This window comes from Triticum aestivum, chromosome 2B, assembly GCF_018294505.1.
Source record: "Triticum aestivum cultivar Chinese Spring chromosome 2B, IWGSC CS RefSeq v2.1, whole genome shotgun sequence".
Lineage (NCBI taxonomy): Eukaryota > Viridiplantae > Streptophyta > Magnoliopsida > Poales > Poaceae > Triticum > Triticum aestivum.
The window spans coordinates 371,133,817-371,141,425 of NC_057798.1; the positions used below are offsets into that span (position 1 = coordinate 371,133,817).

Here is a 7,609-nt window from a genome sequence, read left to right on the forward strand (position 1 = left end):
AAAAGAAGAAGGACCCACGTATTCCACTCGAAGAGACCGAACGAGGCAACAAAAAAAGAAAAACTGAAGGAAGTTCTCCTAAAAACTAAAATATGATTGACATTTTCAAAATAGGCATTTAAAAAACTTAAGGCATTATTTGATCTAGAGGTGCAAAATTGTACTTCTATTATATCAACAACCATAATCCAAAGTGACTCGCTACTAACAGAATATTGTTCAAGTAGTCGACATGTCAATCTTTGTAATTAAGACATAACCCGCAAGAGGATGGTGGGGGCAACCTCTCTACATCTGCGGGCCGGTAGGCCAGCCAACTAACTCTTCAAATGAAGAAATGATTACTCCACATCTATGAACCTATCATTCCCCGCCCTTGCCCATTATTTCTTTTTGTATCACGCTAGGACTTTGCCTCTTTTTTGGAGGAAAAATATGGAAGTAGAATCTCCTCGCTTTTAGAGGCGTCTTCCAAATCCAATTTCAGATCAATGAGGTCTTTCAGAGAGCCGCTGCTCTTTCCATGAAATTCTAGGATCTCTTCGATCCTCTGCGCAAAAGCAAGGTGTGAGCCCGCGACCCCTCGATCGCTCTCAGAGTCAATCGGCCCAAACCGGGTTATGAGCTCAACGAAAAAAAACTATTTTGTGAAATTGCCTGCAAAACCACCTTGCGAGCGTTAGCGTTAGCGTCAGCACCATCTCCCGATGGATATTTTTTGCGCATCTCCAATAGCGCCTTGGCCCTATTTTCTTCTTCGTCTATTGGGGAAGAAGAAGAGGTGGAGTAGCAGGCGGATCTCATCCCTCCTACGGACTTCCCCGTACTCAAAGTGACTCTGAGAGATTGCACTTCTCTACTAATAACATTCTGTTCAAGAATCACTATTTTCATGATCAAATGACGAAATAGATATACGAACTGTATAGGATCATTCGCTGGGATGGGATAAGTGATTCTTTTATAGGATTCCCATGGGATCATAGAATCAACTAAGGATGGAATAGGTATTTGTGATCGATCAGCTTCCAGTATGACCGAAGACTTTCTATCTGCATTCAGCATAACCACACAATCAGGTTGTTGGTTCAACCCAAAAATGATCTTCTTCTTTCTTGAACGGAATTTTTTTATTTGCAAAAGAATTGGTCAAAAACGCCCTGACCTTCCATTGAGAATCATCGAAACAATGAGAATTCACATTTCTTAAATAGCTTCTTAAATAACTCACCATTTCTTCTGTGGCTATCGAATTAAGAACGATAACAGGACTTGTAGGTTCTCGTGCAATTCTAGATCATGTGAAAAAAATAGGTCACTTGACTCAGTCTGTCACTTTCAAGCCGTTGCACAAGCACTTATTAAATTGAAATAGGGGCATCCATTTTCGAGCTCTATTGCACTTTCCACACCTGTTGTGTACAATCATCCATACATAAGTATAACAAAAGATTCGGATCCGAAAACTGAAACAAGGCATAGTTGGATAGGTGTCGTGCCCTGGTCTAGGGATATTGCTAGGACCAATAATAGGAATATCATTTCAATAGCGCTAGGAAGAAGCCCCACGGGGCGTAGCAGTTGGTGGGGAGGTTGGTGTACCGCTAGCCCATATTCTGGCACCGATACGATGTCCTTTCGAGGAAGTGGTTCAATCAGAAATAAGGTGCGCGGATCAAAGCATTGAACGACAAAACCCCTTTTTAATGTGGATTTGATAAAGAGCAAGTAAATCCACCGTTTACGGATTGGAAAACAGGGGCTATATACTAAACCTGGGATGGGACTCCACCACCCGTCAACCCTTTGCTTTGAACTGCTTTTCCAAGGAACCAAACTAGGCTAACTTGAATCTGTTTACTTGACTTCTATTTGAAACTACTCCTCCCCTCGATGCATATTATCATATAGAAAGAAACGTTGCTATTCCGTTGCGTCTTAGACATTTCACTGATGCGGGGCGGGGCCGTCAGAGCGGGACTTCTTTGGTAAAAATAACTTGATTCTATTCCTTTTTAGTAAGGAGGCGGCATTTCCCATAAGGAAAGGTATGTCATTTACAACCCCGGCGTATTGAGGCCGCTTGAAGGCCCCGCTCACGCGAAGTGATTTATCAAAATTCTTCTTTCTCGATGGTGATCGGTCATGGTATCCATAACATTGCATCTTTTTCGGCCAAATCCGGATTTTGTTTTGCTTCTCCCGGTCGATCGACTCGACTCTTTTCCCTGCCCCCCGGCCTCTCACTTCATTTCATTCTTCCTCTGTACCCTCGCTTGAATGAAGACACCCGATCGGCCCGACTTTCACAAATGTCGGCCACCAGCCCTTTTCCTGTAGTACGGGTCTTGATTTCTTGTCTTGTTTTCGTTTTAGTCATGGTGATCGCCCGGGAAGAAAGAAATGAATGAATGTCCTTTTGGGAAAATGTAGAATAATACACCTACCGAGACGAAAGCCAAGGGCGAGTTTCATAGGTGGACGTATCGAACTAAAATAAGATCTAAGATTGACATCTTGATACAATGATTTACCATAATAATAAATAGAGTCAATGGTGACAGAGCCGTGGGAAGAGCCACTTCTTTTTTGTGGCGGGGGCTTTCATTCACCAGCGCAGACTACATACACGTGCTCTCTGAACCGTGCTAGATAGTCACCCATCACACGGCTCTCAAACCCAACCTGTGGTGGATCCCGGGGGACAAAGCAAAGTTAAAGCGCTTGATCCTTTGCCCCATACTTTGAGATCTTCCTCCCCGCCGATCAAGCCGCAACGCAGCTCGTAATAGGCTTAGCTTAAGCCGCTAATGTTCAGTTCGGATAAGCAAAGTCCCTTCGGTCGGTTCGCTCAGTTGGTCTTCCCTTATTTTCCCTAACATTCAGAGTTGTTATGGTTTGAGAAAGGAGCACCACCAAGTCCACTAGGGGCGCCCTGAATGAATAAGAAATGGACAGCTGAGGTCAGGCTTGCATGAAAAAAGAAGATAATAAGTTAGATGTACACACCTGAGGTTGGTAAGAACTGAGGGACAATGCCCTCCCTCACTGGGCCCATCAGTGAAAGCAACTGCTACTTAATCGTAGGTTTGCTTTCGTGCAAGGCCCCCGCTGCTGGAACAGGCGGTTGTCATTTTCAAGTATACGCCCCGCCCCCTTTCTTTGCCCGCCGGTCGCCTAGCTTGTTATTCTTTGAGATCTGGATAGAGTCTCGCTTCGGGGCGGGGGAAGCATGGATTCGATAGATCTATCGAATCCATGCTGCAAGCAGCAAGCGTAGGCTAAAAAGGCAATAGTCTAACGTTGGGGTAGGGCGCGCCAAAACAACTGGGGGCCCCGGAGGAGTCAGTACAAAAGTACTATATTCTTTCCACTTACTTTCATTGGCTAGCTGCCTTTTGTAGCGCGTGTACTCTGATCCTCTTCTACGAATCTACAACTCTCTTTACTGAGCGAGACTTCATCTATATACCTAAAAGTGGATTTGGATTCCCATTTATTCTTTGAATGACAGCTTCAACTAGGCTCCACCTTAGAGAGGGTTTTCGGTTTGAATCAAGATAGGGTCAGGGGCGCGTCGGAACGGTAGCTGCTTAGTCTCATCCGAGAGTCCAATCTCTTTTGTGCTTGCTTTTGTGTCTTTGAATAAAAAAGAAAGAAGGGGGTCGATTTAGGCTCCTTCCCTTCCACTGCATAGCTGCACTATCAGGTACTACGAGCCCTCTGCCCCACGCATCTAACCAGCTCGCGTGGTTCACCGGTTCCACCGAAAACTCTCATTTGTTGAAGCGGAGCATAGTGTGGCGTTGAGCGAGAAAGGTCTCTTTTTTGGTTTATTCACTGATCTGAAATGAAACTCATCACTTGTTTTTTTATTGATTCCTGGGGCTAGGCGTTCGCAGAATCAATCTATCCGAACCGCAGACGCACTTTTTAGATCAGTGACGGCCTCTCCAGCAGAGCTGGGCGCCGGGGCCCTGGATGCGCTAGCGATCGGCACATTAGGGGAGTACTTGCCCGGGTTTCTCGGCCTGGTATCCTTAACCTCGCGTTCATGATATCTACATTCAACTGTGCCCCGGAGACACGGTCGAAGCACGCCCGCCCCGTGTGCGTCTTTCACGACATGCTCTGGTCCCGGGTTTCTTCCTATGGTCTTCTAGCGTTAGAAGAAGTCGTGTCCGTCCCGGACATCTGCAACGTCCTCTCACGCCTTTTTTGGGGGGACAAACAAAGATCAAGAAAAAGACGGACCGAACCCATTCGGTGACTTTCGCGGTCGCCCTCACTGAACCGACTTGGATCTGAACTACGATTCAGATCAAGTCTTACCGAAATTGGATTTCCTTTTCGTGCCATATGTCGCTTAGACTTTACTTTTTCCCCTTTCCGCCCTTTCCTCTATTTGTTCGATAGGGTCTTCGTTTTATTCGAATTCTAAACCCATTGTCGTCCACAGTTTCCTTGTCGATACGAAGGGGCCAGCAGCCCCCATACCAAAGTCTGAGATCAGAACTCATACCGCGGTTGTGGCTTGAAGGCCGCATGCAAGTTCTGAAATATTTAGAGAGTATGTGTTAGTACGAGATCGCGCTATCAACTTATTTCATCTTTCTCGATGATTAGGACAAAATTGTATCCCTTAGGAACCGTACATGCACCTTTGTTTGGATGTCGATCTAATATTGTTACAATATGAAATACTTGAAGGCCACACGCAATTGACTCACCTACATTTTATGCTCCCACCCTTTTGTAGAAAAAGCCTCTGCCTCTGGGGAAGTGCTCACATCAACTCCAATTTGGATGGAGCTTCTCGATGGGTTAGAGCATTTGCGAACCAAAAAGGGGAAATACCCATCCTCCAAAGTAGTGAAGTGAGCCAGTACAATAAGACAATAGGTCTCATGGGCCAAGCCTGCTATCAGGCAGTGAGTGGGAATCAATCCTGAAAGAGAGAAGGTCTAGTGCTCTCTGAAAATATTTGATTCGCTGAAAAATTGGCTTTATCAGACCAATCCATGTTCAGAAGTCTTCCATCAAAAGTCAGTGGTCTAGGCCGCTTTCCTTGACTTTGAGTTGGATCTCATTCTTATTCCCGGCACAAAAAGAGGGTAGACTTCATCCGAGACACATGGGTTCTTTTGCTTCCTTCAAAGAACTCGTCTTTGAGCCTCTAAAAAGAAGGGCATAGTATCCCAGCCACCTAGACCACCTAAAAGGAAGGAATTGGTCCTTAGCTTTGAGTGATCCAATCATTGGTGAATGGCTTCAGTAAGGTAGAAGGAAAGGGCCCCTCCCGACCTGGGAAATTCACAGCAGGAAAGACTGGCGCCGATCAGCGAAAGCGAACCCTTCAGTACATCGCGTTCATCCCTCCCTCAATATCCCATTTGTTTTACTGAGGAATCACTCTTGATCCTCTAAAGGCTCTTCTCCGTCTATAACTCAAAGTCCATCTGTCTCTCGTGGAAGCGCTTTAGAGTGCCTAGAAGATCCAGCAAACGGGGGTGCCAATGTTGTCCCAAGACCAGATCACGATAGGTAGCTGCTTTAAAGAGGTTGGGAGACAGATTGGTGAACAATCTTCTTCTTGTTTTCTCCGACTTAGAGCACTCTTTTTTTCAATCGTACGAAGAAACTCCGTGAAAAACCCAGCTATCACTCCTATGAGACGGCTAACTCCCAACTCCCGATACATTCTTTAGAGTCGACCAAAGGACTCGTTGGTTTGGACATAGTTTCTTTGTTCTTGTGTTTCTGTTTTGCTCTCCCCCTTTTTTCACTTAGTTTAGTTGGAATGGAAAGAGAACTTCCTTCAGTTTTCCTTTTTTTGCCTGGTTCGGCCTCTCCGAGTGGAATAAGTGGGTCCTTCTTTGTTTTCCTGACTGATGAAGGTCGAAACTGAAGATCGAATCAAGCGGAGTCTGGATTTCTATGTTCGTACCAACTCAAATGATTGATGAATTGGATCTTGAGTATGCTCACTTCGCTACTCAGCAAGGGTGAAAGAATGACAAAGAGACTGACATCACAAAGGATGGGAAGGACCCAATCGCCTGCCTCTTTCTTGGTCCACCCCCCTCGTGGGTACTTTATAGCTCACAACACAAGATAGGCAGATATGTGACCTAGAAAAATTGTTTTCATTGACAACAAGACTCTTTCCTGATTGGGATTGGTCTGTGCAGGATCTCCTTCCCTATGAGACTCTTGCTTCCCTTTGAAAGAGGCAGACCCCTACTTCAATTGTCATCTGACGCCTCTACCCGCCCTTGGTGTTCGTAGATCGGTTTTGCCAGTTAGGGTTTGTGTGGTGGGTTTCGATGATCTCGGGTAGCTCCTCACTTGGATGAGGAGTGGGGAAAGAAGATTTCGGGAGAGATCGGTGAAGAAGTGGAACTAAAGGATACTATAACCAAAGCTTAAAATGGGGGGGATGAGGCTGATGTTGAGCCGGGTGATGAAGCAACTTCACCGCAGCAAGAAGCCTAGTGAGCGGTTGACATGGCGGAAGGTCGTTCTACCTTTCCCTATGCCAACAAAGCAGGCATACTTGATTGACTCTTTGGGGCTTGTGAGAGACATTCATATTACTGTGTTATGTGATCGTAGATCGTCAGGATTCATCATTGTATATCCGAGATCTGAAAGTGTGGCAAATGGATTTGAACGCATGGAAAGAGGCCGCCCTCGTGCAAGACTTCTTTATTCTCCCGATTTCCCTCCTCCAGTTGGATTGACACAAAAGTCCAGTGATAACATTGAAGTACTTTAAAGAGTCCCTTTCAGCCCCCGCTTTATCATAGGAAGAAGAAGAGTAATCTAGTTTAGGGGCAAGTGCCCTTTTGTTGCCAATATCTAGAGTCCTGTTGTGTTGATAGAGCTCGGAAAACTCCTCTTTTAGTGATGGATTCTAGTAGGCCTATGCCTAGATTGCACAAGAACTACTCCGCTTCTATATTGGAAAACACTGTGTTTGAGGTTCTGAAAAGAAATGAAGCTGTTACCTGATCCAAGCAGATAAGATGCTCACGGCCTGTCCTGAGCACTACGGAGATATTTCTTGATCCACATGAGAGTCAGCTCCCTACACCTACACTAGATTATGTCAATGAGAGCTTGCCAATAGAGATACTTCTGACTTAGAGGCACCGGAGTTGGCCAACTCAAATTGCATTGAAAGCGAACCCTTGGTAGATGATTCAGAGCAAGATCAGATTCTTGATGAATTTTCCCTTTGTTTGATCGAGCGATGCCGAATCTTTATAGCGCATTTCCCCCTATCCATGCTATACGACTTGTCGCCGTGAAGCACATGCCTGCGAAACCTTCTTATTCTGCTGAATAAATAATAAAGTACTTAGAATGAATGGACTAAAGATCCACTTTTCAAAAGGGACGACTCCGCCTACATGTGAAGATCTTTCAAGCGAAAATAATGGGTAGCCATGAGAAATCTCGATCGGTGACTCTGATACCATGATATCATTGGTCGAAGAATTCCTTGCCTCGCGGGACATGTAAAGAGACCTACCCACCACCCTTGTGCGTGCGAACCTTACAAGAGATGCTGATGCCAGCTACACCGCGCTTTCTTTCCGACCGA

General features: G+C 45.4%; 1 pseudogene; it reads right to left on the bottom strand.

Moving 5' to 3' along the window:
* Positions 1-313: 313 nt before the first annotated feature.
* Positions 314-2,741, bottom strand: LOC123039221 (uncharacterized; annotated as a pseudogene).
* Between the last annotated feature and the right edge of the window lie 4,868 nt (positions 2,742-7,609).